We start from the raw sequence: 16,089 nt of genomic DNA, 5'->3' as shown, positions 1-16,089 counted from the left end.
GTGAGATTCAGCAGTAAAAACATCACTCCCACTGGCCCTTTATGCCACTTCAAAGGGCCAGGGTGATGTAAAGGGGTCCTAAAAGCTTTGAATCTGGCCAGGGGAGGATTCACCAGGATCAGGCAGTGTGGAAACAGCCACTGGGCTGCCTTCTGAGGACCCCTTAAAAGCCCTGATTTAGGAGATGTTCCAGGAGTGGGACTAGGAGCAGGAGGTGCATGCTTGGGCAGAGGTGCAGCATGGACTCTCATTTGCAGGGGTTTGGTTCAAGCCCAGATTTGGATCTGATGGAGATCACAATCTTTTCCACAAATATTAGCAGTCTCTGCACTACAGTTTCTAGCCTTGCACTTACTATCAGCTGATGTAACCAATGCTAGAATTTTCTTTCTTTCTTTCTTTCCTGAGCAGTGCTGGGGATGGGTGACTGGGAGGTACACATATCACTTACATCTCAATAAACTATTACCAAGAAATTTTTCTGGAGTCCTAAGTATTATCTTCAGTCAGTTCAGTTATAGATTTTTGTATGTTCTTCTTCAGTTTCAATTTTTTTAAGGACGAATAGTCACTGAGAGCTTGATCCAGCCACATGCTGGCCGTGAGCCAGCAAAGCATTTAAACCCATGTTTGACTTTAATGGGACTAGGCCGGGGCTTAAAGCTAAGCACTTGTTTATGAGCTTTGCTGGATCAGGGCCAGAGTGCTCAGCACTTTGCAGAATGAAGCCCAGACTGGGATCGGTGGATACCACAGTCTTCCCATTGTCCAGGAATATTAGCAGCTTCTAGCACTACAGTTTCTAGCTCTGCGATTCTTATTAGTTGATGTAACTGATGCTCCAGTGCCAGAGTCAACTTCCAGTACAACAAAGTTGTACATCTTGCAGCATGGCATACAAGACATTTTGTGAGCCTGGCTAGCTCAGTGGGTAGAGCATCAGACTCTTAATTTGAGGGTCCAGGGTTCAAGTCCCTGGTCAGGCAATGAACTATTCCCCAAGATCTTAAAAGTCTATCTCTTTTTTGGGCCGGGGGAGGATGGGCAGGAAATAGCTGATGATTTGAGCATTGGCCTGCTAAATCCAGGGTTGTGAGTTCAATCCTTGAGGGGGCCATTTAGGGATCTGGGGCAAAAATTGGGGGATTGGTCTTGCTTTGAGCAGGGGGTTGGACTAGATGACCTCCTGAGGTCCCTTCCAACCCTCATATTCTATGATTCTATGGATCATTGGGTGAATGTGGACCTGGTGAAATCAATGAAATCTAGTCTGTTCCCCTTCACCTGCAAATAACTGAGAGCACCTCCTTGCAAAAACCTCAAAATGCTCTCCCTCCTCACCAGGTGTGAATATCTGCCTGTCCTGCTCTCCAGCACTTGTCAAGCAGCAGGGAATAGAACACCCTGTAGAAAATGGAAGATTTGATGGAGCAAATTTAATGCAGTCCCATTCTTTTCCTGTAAGCAGATTTTTATGGGCATTTAGTAACATTCTTTCCCAGTCTTTTAGCTCTAGTTGTATCCCTAATTGATGTTGATCAGCGCTGGTAGAAAAAAAAGGGTAGGGGGGGATTAGGAAAATTTTGACTTTTTTTTGTCCATCAATGTTCAAAATTTCAATGAGAAATTCCATCGGACGTGTGAACTTTGAATTTTTTTCACTAGCCATATTGGCAGCCAAGTGCCAGTAGAATTTTGAGATTATTTTAGGATTTAGCAGCTGATCCTGCACTATTAAAGTCAATTGGAAGTTTTGTCATTGACTTTATTGAGTGCAAAATCCCTTAATGACCTTTTGACCAAAGGTGACTGCATTTTATCAAAGTGGCCTGAAGAATCAGCTTTTTATTTTAATTTCATAGATGCATAGACTTTAAGGCCAGAAGGCACCATTAAGTATGTAACCTGACATCCTGTATCTCACAGGCCATGGATTTATTAAATGTTCCCTATTAGCAGAACTGAAGGCAAACATAGTAAATTAAAAAACAAATCCCAAATCTACACTTTTTAATCACATTTAGGCTACCTGAGTAATCCCTTACTTCCCTACATAATCCTGTTTGTCACTGAACTACTCAAGGAATAATGAACCAATCCGTCTGAGCATCTGGCCCAGTATAAATGGATACATCTTCTCTCCAAGCAAAGTAAACCCCTACCTTTCCTCCCCTCTCTCCTCTGCCAGGCAAAAACCTTGCACAAGTGATGGGCATAAAAGCCAAATAAATCCATTAACATATCTTCTGTGCACCATGTAATTTATTGCATCCAATGAATCTATGTAATAAAATCCATGAAGACAGTTGATTTAAGTCTAACCCTTTCTCTAACAGTTCCTAGACAAAACAGCTTCATACATGAACCAGTTTTTCATTTTCCTTCTTGTATGCTGGTTATTCCTGCTCTAGAATGACACCAAAACGGTAGAGACTAGAGCTGGCCAAACAATTTCTAAACTTGAAAATTTGTCAATCAAAATTTGAAATATTGGAAAAAATGAATCTAAAATGACTATATAACTAAAACTAGTAAAGAGCAGGCGATGAGGTCTCTAGGAACAGGATTTTATACAGGCTGGGTTAAGCATTCTCCAACCTTCCACCAACCAACTCCTTTGCCCCCAGGTAAAACCAAACTTGCTTGGCAGTTTATAGAAGTTATTAACTTAAAAAAAAATTCTCTATTTGCACTTTTTGCTTCCCACTAGACCCAGAAGTGGAAACACTGAAGCCCCAGAAGAGGCATTTTCCATGGTATTTCTGGGATACCCAGAGACAAAAGAACCAGAAATGTTTTAAGAAAACCTATTGGAAAATTTTCAGGCAAGTTTTGCCAAGTGAAGATGTTTGGATATTTCAGCTAAGTTTTGGATAAAACACCTGAAGTGAAATCCTGGCCTCACTGAAGTCAGTGGGAATTTTGCCATTGGTTTCAGTGGATCTGTGAATTCAATGATGGAATCTGATTCTTTTCATTTACACCAGTGTAAATCAGGAGGGACTCCACTGAAGTCAACTGGTTTGCACTGGTGTAAAAATGAGGTGAGGAATTAGCCCCTGGACTCCTCATCTAGACTTGCAGTCCTTGCTCCGGCACAATTTCCATTCCCCTTGACTTCGGTAGTAGTTTTCCTGAAAAAGGAATATAGGATCAATCTTTAAACTTTTGAACTTTGTCCTCTACTAGAAACATTTTGAGTCTTAGTAAGTGTTGATGCTTTTTAGATGAATGTTCAAACCAAATCCAGCAGTCCGTATTCAGGCAAAACTCCCATTGGATCCAGTGTAGTACTGGCTCGCATAGTGCAGTTCCAGTATGTTGCTTAGTGGTGCTGTGCACCTGCGTGGATAGAGAATCATAGAATCATAGAATATCAGGGTTGGAAAGGACTCAGGAGGTCAACTAGTCCAACCCCCTGCTCAAAGCAGGACCAATCCCAACTAAATCATCCCAGCCAGGGCTTTGTCAAGCCTGACCTTAAAAACTTCTAAGGAAGGAGATTCCACCACCTCCCTAGGTAACACATTCCAGTGTTTCACCACACTCCTAGTGAAAAAGTTTTTTCTAATATCCAACCTAAACCTCCCCCACTGCAACTTGAGATCATTACTCCTTGTTCTGTCATCTGCTACCACTGAGAACAGTCTAGATCCATCCTCTTTGGTGGTTCAGGTAGTTGAAAGAAGCTATCAAATCCCCCCTCATTCTTCTCTTCCACAGACTAAACAATCCCAGTTCCCTCAGCCTCTCCTCATAAGTCATGTGTTCCAGTCCCCTAATCATTTTTGTTGCCCTCTGCTGGATGTTTTCCAATTTTTCCACATCCTTCTTGTAGTGTGGGACCCAAAACTGGACACAGTACTCCAGATGAGGCCTCACCAATGTTGAATATAGGGGAATGATCACGTCCCTCAATCTGCTGGCAATGCCCCTACTTATACAGCCCAAAATGCCATTGTCCTTCTTGGCAACAAGGTCACACTGTTGACTCATATCCAGCTTCTCGTCCCCTCTAACTCCTAGGTCCTTTTCTGAAGAACTGCTGCCGAGCCATTCGGTCCCTAGTCTGTAGTGGTGCATGGGATTCTTCCGTCCTAAGTGCAGGTCTCTGCACTTGTCCTTGTTGAATCTCATCAGATTTCTTTTGGCCCAATTCTCTAATTTGTCTAGGTCCCTCTGTATCCTATCCCTATCCTCCAGCTTATCTACCGCTCCTCCTAGTTTAGTGTCATCTTCAAAATAGCTGAGGGTGCAATCCACACCGTCCTCCAGATTATTTATGAAGATATTGAACAAAACCAGCCTGAGGACCAACCCTTGAGGCACTCCACTTGATACCGGCTGCCAACTAGACACGGACACATTGATCACTACCCATTGAGCCTGACAATCTAGCCAACTTTCTATCTACCTTATAGTCCATTCATCCAGCCCATACTTCTTTAACTTGCTGGCAAGTATACTGTGGGAGACCATGTCAAAAGCTTTTCTAAAGTCAAGATATATCACAGCCACTGCTTTCCCCTCATCCACAGAGCCAGTTATCTCGTCATAGAAGGCAATTGGATTAGTCAGGAATGACTTGCCCTTGGTGAATCCATGCTGACTGTTCCTGATCACTTTCCTCTCCTCTAAGTGCTTCAGTGGATTTGTGACTTCAATGATGGAATCTGATTCTTTTCATTTACACCAGTGTAAATCAGGAGTGATTCCACTGAAGTCAACTGGTTTGCACTGGTGTAAAAATGATGTGAGGAATTAGCCCCTGGACTCCTCACCTAACAAAGGGAGAAGTTCATGTGTGATCCCAAAGGCCCCTATTCTAGAAAAAACTGAGTGCCCTTTACTCCTGTTGTCTTCAATGGGAGTTGAGGGTGCTCAGCACCACTAGGTTTGGACCCTGTGTTAGCAACTGCAATGATCTCATAAATGAACTAGAAACCAACTGGTTTAAGTGGGAGTTCCACATGCAGAAAGCTTGCAGGTCAGATGCAATATTTCTCTCCAACAGCAAAGTGATTTATTAAGGCTTTATATTTGCACTTCATGTACCTGTTCATTTATTCTACCACTGCATTTTCCACTGTGTGACATATGAATTATATGCTGCAAAAGGAAAATAATGGAATGAGTTACCACAAAAAGAAATAAAACTTATGCAGCTGTCCCATCTGATTATTAATTATTATTATTATTTATTACTATTATTTTACTATAATTTATTTGTTTGTGGTAGCACCCATAATGTGTAAGCCACTTTTTGGGCATACAAGAAGCAATGGGCCTTCCTCTGAACAGCCTAGACATGTGGATAGTTGTCAGGGAACTAACAAAAGGGATTTTCCATACAAATCAACAGGAGTAACTTACAAGCAGCAGGGAAGAAGTGGATTTTTAAGAAATACTTAGTGGAGAAGGTAGGAGGCTTATGGATGAGTTCGGGGACATCCAATCTTGTATAAGTGGCTGCACTTGTTTGCCTTTATCTTGAACATGCAGGCAATGGGGGGTAGTAGCGGAGTGCATGGGATGGAGGCAATGCAAAACTTAACAAAGAAAGAGAAGTAGAGAGGAGAACAGATATATACAGAGCCTTGAGGGAGGTGAATATGGGTGAAATCCCACCCTGTTGAAATCTTTGGGATTTTTGCCACTGAGTTGAAAGATGCCAGGGTTTCATTCCAGTAGGTTAAACAAGGATGGGGAGCCAGTGGAGGGAGTCAAAGAGGAGAGAGACATCTTCAAATCTACGAACAAGGAATCTACTCACTTGTCTACATGACTACCATTTATAAACCACACAGAGAAATGTAATAACCCCTTCCCCACAAAGCCAACACTAGCTCATCACAATTTCCCCCTAGACTAAAATATTAAATGTTTCCTTTCTGGTTGCAGATCAGATCTATACATCAAACTGTACAAGACCGTGAAGTCCCATTGCACTGCTTTCGCAATGTGGCAAGCCTCAGGCCTTATGGGAGAAGATGGGGGTAAGTGTTTTCATTTGCTGCAGTGTGATCTGCCATCTCTTTCTGCTAATTTAACATTACTGTGATTTAAATGCTAGCTAAGGAAGAGACACCGACCATTAAATGAAAGCATCTGGATTCAGACAGCAGACCTCGCCAGGGCACTAACTTATGTCTTTGTAGAGTGGCTGCACCAGCTGGAGCTCAGCTCTTTCTTTTTATGACTGCCTTTTTGGGTCTGCCAGAGAGAGTTATAAGGTGTTCAGCTGGGTACCACCTGGGTCACAGCATTCAGAAATGGAATCAGCATGGAAAAAGAGAAGCATCCACAGATTTATTAAAATGGATTCTTCTGGCATCCCACCTCACTTCTCAAGCTGACATCCAGCCCACATGCTGCAGAGTTGTGCTTTACTGAAGTTCTTTCTCCACCTCCAGTTGCTTATCAACTGGTCTAAGTGAACTTAGGAAAAACATACATTTCATACAACTATTATCTTGATCCATTTTGCCCACATTATATGAGATCAGTGGTTACAAACCGTACCTTAAATACCAGAAGAGCACAAGAGCTACCGATAGTTTGCAGTTAACATTTAAAAAATCTCTTTCACTGTTCCAGGTATCATAGAAAGTTCTAGTTCCATTCAGGAATTAATTCAGGGAAGTCCTATGGACTGTGTTAGGCCTTGTCTACACTACCGGGGCTAAATCGATCTAAGCTATGCAATTTGAGTTACGTTAGTAGTGTAACTCAAGTTGACGTAGCTTACATCTACTTACCATGGGGCCCACACTATGTTATGTTGACAGGAGATGCTCTCCTATTGACTCCCCTTACTCTTCTCATTCTGGTGGAGTACAGAAGTCAATGGCAGAGTGATCTGCGGTTGATTTAGCGGGTCTTCACTAGCTCCACTACATCAACCATTGATGTGTCGATCGCCGCACGTCGATTCCCTGATAAGTGTACACAAGCCCTTATATAGAAAATCAGACTGCATGATCACAGTGATGCCTTCTCGTGAAAACAAAGATCATTTTATATATATAAAATGTTTCAATGCAGCAGGGAGGGAATTGTACAGAGTTAGTGTGCTGGGTTTGAGAAGGCTGTTACATTTCCCGGTGTTAATTGTAAATGGCAGCACTATAGCTAAGTGATATTGGCTTCATCTTCACTGTGAAAGGAGGTTTTTTTTTTTACATTGAATCATTAACGTGACAGAGCTGATTTGCTGTAAAATTCTAAGGGAGACAAGACACAGGTAGTTCTTGAATAGCTACATCAAGGTTAATTCCCATATCACCCATCAGGGTTTACCTTGACTAGTGCCATTGAGGTTAAAAAAATTACCCAAAAACAACCCCCCAAAACTATGTTGCCTTGTTCTCACTAGGGTTTCACATTGAAATAGCTATCTTGAGTTAGCTGTCTCAATGTAAAACCACACCATTTCTCAGTGAAGACAAAAGCTTAGACATCCTTGCTGAAGCAGACTACGTTTTCATGGAAAATTATGCCTGCCATTTTTGAGAGACATGTGCCTATTGAGAAGTCTCCTGGGATAGTAATACAGGCTGCAAGAAAAAAAGAACTTGAAACAGGTCCAGGTCATCCAGTCTCCCATACCCAGTGGTGCAGCTCAGTAGATCACTGTAATGTCCTGCCTAGAATCATCATAGAGCAATAAAGAGAGACTTGTTTCAAAAGGTCGTTAGTAGTGGAGGAATGTTGCCATGTGTAATTAAAGTTCTGAATGGCTTTGCATCCCTGACCAGCGCAGATTAATCAGTATTAAAACAGTTTACTTAGGAGTACCTTTCTCTAGTAGCTTCACTGTCACTTACTTGGCTTTGTTTTTAAACACCATCACTACAAGGTACATTTCTTAACGACTATATTTGTAAAAAGAAAAGGAGTACTTGTGGCACCTTAGAGACTAACAAATTTATTTGAGCATAAGCTTTCGTGAGCTACAGCTCACTTCATCGGATTCATTCAGTGGAAAATAGAGTGTGGAGATTTATATACAGAGAACATGAAACAATGGGTGTTACCATACACACTGTAAGGAGAGTGAGATGAGCTATTACCAGCAGGAGAGTGAGTTTAGGGCTTGCAAAAGGTATTGGACTGACCAGACATGTAACTGATGCCAACTGTTTATGCACAGAAATCCATCAGAGGGATAGCTCTCTAAATTGCTCTACCGATCTGCCCCAGAAGTGAAGAACAGATTGACAGAGCCAGAAGAGTACCCAGAAGTCACCTACAACAGGACAGGCCCAACAAAGAAAATAACAGAACGCCACTAGCCATCACCTTCAGCCCCCAACTAAAACCTCTCCAACGCATCATCAAGGATCTACAACCTATCCTGAAGGACGACCCATCACTCTCACAGATCTTGGGAGACAGGCCAGTCCTTGCTTACAGACAGCCCCCCAATCTGAAGCAAATACTCACCAGCAACCACACACCACACAACAGAACCACCAACCCAGGAACCTATCCTTGCAACAAAGCCCGTTGCCAACTCTGTCCACATATCTATTCAGGGGACACCATCATAGGGCCTAATCACATCAGCCACACTATCAGAGGCTCGTTCACCTGCGCATCTACCAATGTGATATATGCCATCATGTGCCAGCAATGCCCCTCTGCCATGTATATTGGTCAAACTGGACAGTCTCTACGTAAAAGAATGAATGGACACAAATCAGACGTCAAGAATTATAACATTCAAAAACCAGTTGGAGAACACTTCAATCTCTCTGGTCACTCGATTACAGACCTAAGAGTGGCTATCCTTCAACAAAAAAGCTTCAAAAACAGACTCCAATGAGAGACTGCTAAATTCGAATTAATTTGCAAACTGGATACAATTAACTTAGGCTTGAATAGAGACTGGGAGTGGATGAGTCATTACACAAAGTAAAACTATTTCCCCATGTTATTTCTCCCCCCCCACCCCCCACTGTTCCTCAGATATTCTTGTTAACTGCTGGAAATAGCCTACCTTGCTTGTCACCATGAAAGGTTTTCCTCCTTTCCCCCCCCTGCTGCTGGTGATGGCTTATCTTAAGTGATCACTCTCCTTACAGTGTGTATGATAAACCCATTGTTTCATGTTCTCTGTGTGTGTATATCAATCTCCCCTCTGTTTTTTCCACCAAATGCATCTGATGAAGTGAGCTGTAGCTCACGAAAGCTTATGCTCTAATAAATTTGTTAGTCTCTAAGGTGCCACAAGTACTCCTTTTTTTTTGCGAATACAGACTAACATGGCTGCTACTCTGAAACCTGTCATTGGAGGGACCATAATTCAGTCTCCATGAGCATTCTTTGCCTCTCTGATGGGGCCCAGGTTTGAACTGTTGACCTACAGGTAGAAAGCTCAGTATTGCATTACCAGTTCCCTTCAGCCCCCTTCCTTATCTTCTTGTGGTTAGGAATGAACCTATCACCATGTTTCCTGTCTATACATCTTCCCCCACATAAAGGATGGACATAACACCCGTGCCTGCTAATATGTCCCTACATACTTCACTTATTTAGTGACAATAATGCTGTAAGTCCCCTGGCTGGACTTTAAGTGTGGTGAGTATTGAGTTCCATTTCAGAAACATTTAGCTTTGAAAGGATGATGTGGAATAAGTACTTTGTCTGCTGCCAAGGACTCATTGTCATCAGAAGTTGGAAGGGTATATTTTCGAAGCTTCCTTTTCCTTCCATAGCAGTTGAGGAGTGTGTGTGGGAGCATGTACAAGTTCTCAGGCTCTGGTTTATGTGTACATCTCTCTCTATCCCTTTGTAGGCTATTTTCTATATTTGATATGTCAGCATAAAGCCAGCAGAACTGAAGAATGCATTCAAGTTGATAGGTGTGCACCCCAGACATTTAACTGAAGATCATAACCCACTCATAAACCCAGAGTGCCAGCAACTCTGAACCAGCTCTCTTGCATTGATTTACATTTGCTTTTATTTCTCTGCAGAGGTAGTAATTCTTTAAAGGTACAAGAGATTTGTTAATACAGTCGTAAATTATTCTCGTAAATACCTTAAGTGCATCGTGGGAATGCGCCATCACTTAGGACAGCTCATAATTTACTACTTCTCATGTTTTAACAGTGCAGTAAAACATTTGTAAATGTCCAGGTGTGCAGATCCCTAAAGATGTCATCAACACCCGCACAGCTCATATGATACTCCTGCAGGAAAGTGTAGAACAGGCTAGCAGTGATGAGGCTGATACTCCTGGACAGCTATTCTGGCAATGTGGCGTTAACACAGGTGAAGATGGAGTGAGGGGCAATGATTTTGCTGCATGGGACAATAGTAGCCTCTCCATCCCCACTCTGTGGAGCTGTGGCTCTGATGCTGTGTGGTAAGATCCCCTTGTGACCCAATGGCTAGCCAAGCAGGTAGCCATGTGGGAGATAATGTTTCTGAGACAGATTAGTATCCTCTGTGTGTCTCCATCCCCTCCAATTAAGGGGAGGCTGCACAGGTATGGGCAGAGAAGCCAATGACAACACAGCTCCTTTAGGAAGAAAAGAGATGGCATTGTGGAAAGGACCCCTCCACAAGGTTAGCGTTTCCTTTTATCTTCGATTCTCATGATTGGCCAAGTACGAAGGCCTTCTCTTCTGTGGGTACATTAGTGGTTAACTCCTCTTTTCCTTACTCAGGGAGGTAGCTAATGACTCAAAGTAGTTATGATGTTTTGGCCCCACGACCATGTAAATGTGGCGTTTAGTTGCCTGCTTATAACCCATGGGCAGCTGTTACACAGAAGGATGGTTCTAAGAGAAAAAGAAAGACCAGGGCAGAATAGGTTCAGCCAGGAGACCATACTTCACTGAGGTGATAGGCTCAGTGTCATCTAAAAAGATTTGCCTTATAACTGGCAATAAATATTTTGCCAAGATCTAACTCCTATGCATTTAGATAAACAGACTTTGTGTCACTCGCTGTGACTCCCAACATTGTTACATTCACTACTTACTAACAACCATTTGGTGGCATATTTGACGTGAGCTAGTGGTCTCCATTCAGGTCCTAGTGAACAGGTTTACACACCACAAAAATGATTACCCTGACTAATACATTTTTCAGGCAGGCTCAGCAAAGAGGTCAAGGACCAAATGTACATGGCAACTGCATTGCCTTTGTGTCCCCATAGCTACTCCCTTCCACAACATGGCTGAAGCACATTTGTGAGTTTGGGAAGCTCATACCAGTGCTGCCCATACGGTACCAGTTCTATGACTAAATAAAGGATTTCATTCTCCAGAGCTGTCAAGGTGGGATCTATCATCAGCATTCAGTTCAGACTAGGTGCTTTCCTGCTTCTTGGTGCCATTTCCTCTCTTAGAATGCCCTGCTGAGCTCTCCAGCATGTACCAACCGTGTGCCCGGACTAATTTACCAGTCATATGAAAATTATTTTAAAGAAATGCTACTTTATGTGATTCCACTATGCAAGCTTCATGAAGGTCACTCTTCCTGTGTAAAGACTCCATACATTATTGATGACTGGGGTGCTAAGGGAAGTTGGCCTGTACTGCTCTGTTTCATTTTTAAATCTGTTCTTGTAAGACTCTACTCTTCCTTCCCGGTTCTGTTCAAGATCCCTATTATACAGTTTGAACCAGGGTGGGTTGTAAAGTCCTTGTAACTTCTTCATCTGGCTGTATTCCCTAGTTGAAATGATGGAATAGTCTATGCTGATTTCATACAAGCATCCATAGAACACACTTTTTTCCTGAATGAGAAGGCTCCGGAATTGCTGCACAGTAAGTAAACACACAGAAGTGGTGTGTTTCTCTTACTTGATATTGGGGTTTCTAGTTAATTCTGCTTTCAGATGCACATGCTTAATGCCAACAATTTTTTTGTAGCAATGCATGGCATGGCGGTCTTTTGACAAAACAGATCTTGAGGAGTTGAGATATCAGCATACCACAGTCTGCTTATATTAGCTCATGCAGAACTGGCAAAGGTTATATTGCTCATGGCATAAAGTAAATACCAGCCACAGGGGAACATTAATCTTGATTTATGTAGGAATTGTTCATGACACATTGACCTGTCCTGAACTTGCAGTAAATCAAAATGCATTATCAATAGTTTAGCTGATTTTCAAGATACAGCATAAACACAGTAAGTGTTACCTTGACTCTGTGTAAACACAATGGCTCACACTTTCAATAACAATTACAAGTCTTGTCCCTTTTACTGCCCTAAATTCCCTCTGGTTTAGTTTTTTACATCCCAGCATGGGCTTTACTGGTATAACAAGTTGTAATGAAACTGACTGGTCATTGGCTCCAGATGCTTATCCAACCATGGCTAGTTCTTGTCTGTGGAAGACTGTCACTGTAAACCAAACAGAGATCAGTGCCAGCAAATAGTTTTGTTCACAGACCTTGAAGAATAAAAAAGATGCCTCCCTAGAAAATATAAAAAAACTCATTAAAAAAAAGCATTTCCCATGTTTGTTTAACAAGAGCAATAATAATTGAGGGACAGGCAGGCCTTTTCAGTGGTCAATTAACTACTCAATGGATCTCTTTCAGTCCACTTGGATTTGACTTTTGACCTTGAACTCATCCATCTGGCCCTTAATTGTTTGATAAAGGATCCAAATGGGGAGCAACCATTTGGGGTGGTTTAGGATAAACAGTGTAAGTGACAGTCGGCCTTATTGTATATACCACTGCTAGTGCTCGCTGCTTTGATGTTCCTTGATTGTATGTAGAAATTAATAAATAATCCCAGATGGTTTTGGGAACTATCTGTGGGGGCATACCAGTTACACCATTATAATTAATGTCAGCATTTTAATGTTATACACCCATATATTTAGGGCTTTCTAGCCTACTCAGAAAAACTCTGCTTGAGCATTTGGCCAGAGAACTCAGTTCCCCCTCTGCTTCTGTGAGCAAAGACCATTGGATCCAGGCAAAACCATGGGAAGAAGATACCAGCCATGCATTGCATTTGGAGCAAGGACCATATCAGCCAAGGCATGAGGGGACAGGACCATGAGAAGAGCCAGCCACTCTCTGCAACACCATTCCCACCCTTCAGTCCCACAGGGCATACTCAAGTAAATTCATGCTATGCTGGGCCACCTTGGTTCTCTTGCTGAAGCAGGAAACCACACCCCAGATGGAGAGTTTGGAGAGCTGGTGGAGGTATCCAGGGATTATGGCTTTGCAGGTGCAATGTAGCTGTGAGAGGGAGTAGACTTGTAACCAGTATGGAGGTACAGGGGCTCTAGACTGATGGCTCTGGAGTCTGGAGCTTTCCTGAGAGCTGCACTGAACTTGAGAGAGAACTAGATGCCCGTGCCAACCTTCTTCTAAGTAGGGTTGTTTTTATATAGCATCTATCTCTGTGGTAAATAAAAAAGGGAACACAAAAAGTGTGTGTTTTTTCTCTTCATTCCACCTGGGCAGAGGAGTGACACTGTTTGTTAGGGATGGGGTCTGTACTGGGCCCAGTCCTATTCAACATATTCACAAACGATCTGGAAAAAGGGGTAAACAGTGAGGTGGCAAAATTTGCAGATACAAAATTACTAAAGATAGTTAAGACCTAGGCAGACTGCGAAGAGCTACAAAAGGATCTCTCAAAACTGGGTGACTGGGCAACAAAATGGCAGATGACATTTAATGTTGGTAAATGCAAAGTAGTGCACATTGGAAAATATAATCCCAACTATACATATAAAATGATGGGGTCTAAATTAGCTGTTACCACTCAAGAAAGAGATCTTGGAGTCATTATGGATAGTTCTCTGAAAACATCCACTCAAGGTGCAGTCACAGTCAAAAAAGCAAACAGAATTCTGGGAATCATTAAGAAAGGGATAGATAATAGGACAGAAAATATCATGTTACCTCTGTATAAATCCATGGTATGCCCACACCTTGAATACTGTGTGCAGATGTGATTGCCCCATCTCACAAAAGATAAATTGGAATTGGAAAAGGTTCAGAAAATGGCAACAAAAATGATTAGGGGTATGGAACGGCTTCTGTATGAGGAGAGATTAATAAGACTGGGACTTTTCAGCTTGGAAAAGAGATGGGTGAGGGAATATATGATTGAGGTCTATAAAATCATGACTGGTGCAGAGAAAGATAAGGAAGTGTTGTTTACTACTTCTCAGAATGCAAGAACTAGGGGTCACCAAATGAAATTAATACGCAGCAGGTTTAAAACAAATCAAAGAAAGTATTTCTTCACACAACACACAGTCAACCTGTGGAACTCCTTGCCAGAGGATGTTGTGAAGACCAATACCATAACAGGGTTCAAAGAAGAACTAGATAAATTCATGGAGGATAGGTCCATCAATGGCTGTTAGCCAGGATGGGCAGGAATGATGTCCCTAGCCTCTGTTTGCTGGGAATGAGTGATAGGGGATGGATCACTTGATGATTACCTGTTCTGTTCATTCCCTTTGGGGCACCTGGCACTGTTCACTGTGGGAAGACAGGATACTGGGTCAGATGGACCTTTGGTCTGACCCAGTAGGGCCATTTTTATGTTCTTATGGCTTTATTCAGAGATTATAAAGCCAAAACAAAATTCCCAAAACCCCTCCTGTGAACCTTTAGCCTGACATCCTGAATAACACAGGCCAGAGAAATTCCCTGAATTCATTTCCCATTTGAATGAGAGCAGATCTTTTAGAAAAACCTGCTGTCCTGATTTAAAAATTGGCTGTGATGAGATCCACTACAAACTGTGGTAAATTGTTCCAATGGTTAATTACTTCACTACTAAAAGTATGCTCCTTATGCTTAGTGTGTGTTTGTCTAGTTTCAGCTTCCAACAGTTGGATGTTGTTATAACTTTGTATGCTAGATTGAAGAGCCCTCTATTATCATATTTCTGTTCCCCGTGCAGTTACTTACAGCTTGTGATCAAGTCATCCCTTAACCTTCTCTTTGTTAAGCTAAACAGATAGATTCATGGAGCTCAGTCACTATAAGGCATGTTTTCCAATCCTTTAATGTTGAACCCTCTCCAGTTTATCAATGTCCTTCTTGAACTGTGGACACCAGAATAGGACACAATACTCCAGTAGTGGTCACATCAGTGCCAAATGTAAAGATAATACAGCCTTTCTACCTTCCTATTCAATATTCCCAGGTTTATGCATCCCAGGATCTCATTAGCCCTTTTGGCTACAATGTTGCACTGGGAGCTCATGTTCTGCTGATTATCCTCCATAACCCACAAGTCCTTCTCAGAGTCACAGCTTCCCAGGGTAGAGTCCCCCATCCTGTAAATATGGCCTACATCCTTTGTTCCTAGATGTATGACTTTACAGTAGACTGTATTAAAATTCATATTGACTGCTTAAGCCCAGTTTACCAAGAAATCCAGATCACTGGGTATCAGTTGAAGGAGTGTGTTTCATGCCATGACGTGAACTCTCTCAAGCTTGGGCTGATCTTTTGTGGCAAGGAGTTCCATAGCCATGTACCACCACTAAGAATGTTCTGTTCCAGTTTGTTTGATCTGCATTTTGAAGTGCATGTCTTGCTTAACTTGAAGCATGTGCTTAGATCCCACTGAGCTCCAACTTCTGCAAAATTTCAATTTGGAAATTTTGAAATATTTCATTTCAAGTCAGTTTGGCATCTACCTGTGCTACTGCTGTGCCTTGTGGGAATTGTAGTTCTGGTGCCTACTGCCCAGGGCTGTTCCTAGCTATTCTGGGGCCCTATGTAGCCTCCCAATGGAGGGTGTGTGTGTGGGGCCTCAGGCCTCTGTGGGGGGGGCTGGCTTGGGGGACAAGAGGGAACCACTTCCCAGCACTCACCAGTGATGCGGCTGTGGCTGGGTCACTGCATTTCCTGCTGCCGGTGAGTGCAGGCCCGGCCCTGCTGCAGTCCTCAGGGGAGTGGGGGCAGGGCTGGGCTGGGACAGAGCAGGGTGGAGGCTTTGGGGAAGGGGTGGAATGGGGGGAGGGCTGGGACAGAGCAGGGGCGGGAAGAGGCAGGGCGGGGTGGAGGATGGAGTGGAGGTTAAGGATAATCTAGGCATGGCCCAATATCTAAACAAATACTTTGCCTCAGT

General features: G+C 42.6%; 1 non-coding gene across 1 annotated transcript; it reads left to right on the top strand.

Moving 5' to 3' along the window:
- The first annotated feature begins 913 nt into the window (after positions 1-913).
- Positions 914-986, top strand: TRNAK-CUU. The gene has a single exon. It is a non-coding gene; the product is annotated as a tRNA-Lys (tRNA).
- The last annotated feature ends 15,103 nt before the right edge of the window (positions 987-16,089 follow it).

The sequence above is a fragment of the Dermochelys coriacea genome, chromosome 11, assembly GCF_009764565.3.
Source record: "Dermochelys coriacea isolate rDerCor1 chromosome 11, rDerCor1.pri.v4, whole genome shotgun sequence".
In the NCBI taxonomy this organism is placed as follows: domain Eukaryota; kingdom Metazoa; phylum Chordata; order Testudines; family Dermochelyidae; genus Dermochelys; species Dermochelys coriacea.
Note: the sequence above shows the minus strand (reverse complement) of the source record. Positions and strands in the feature narration are given on the sequence as shown.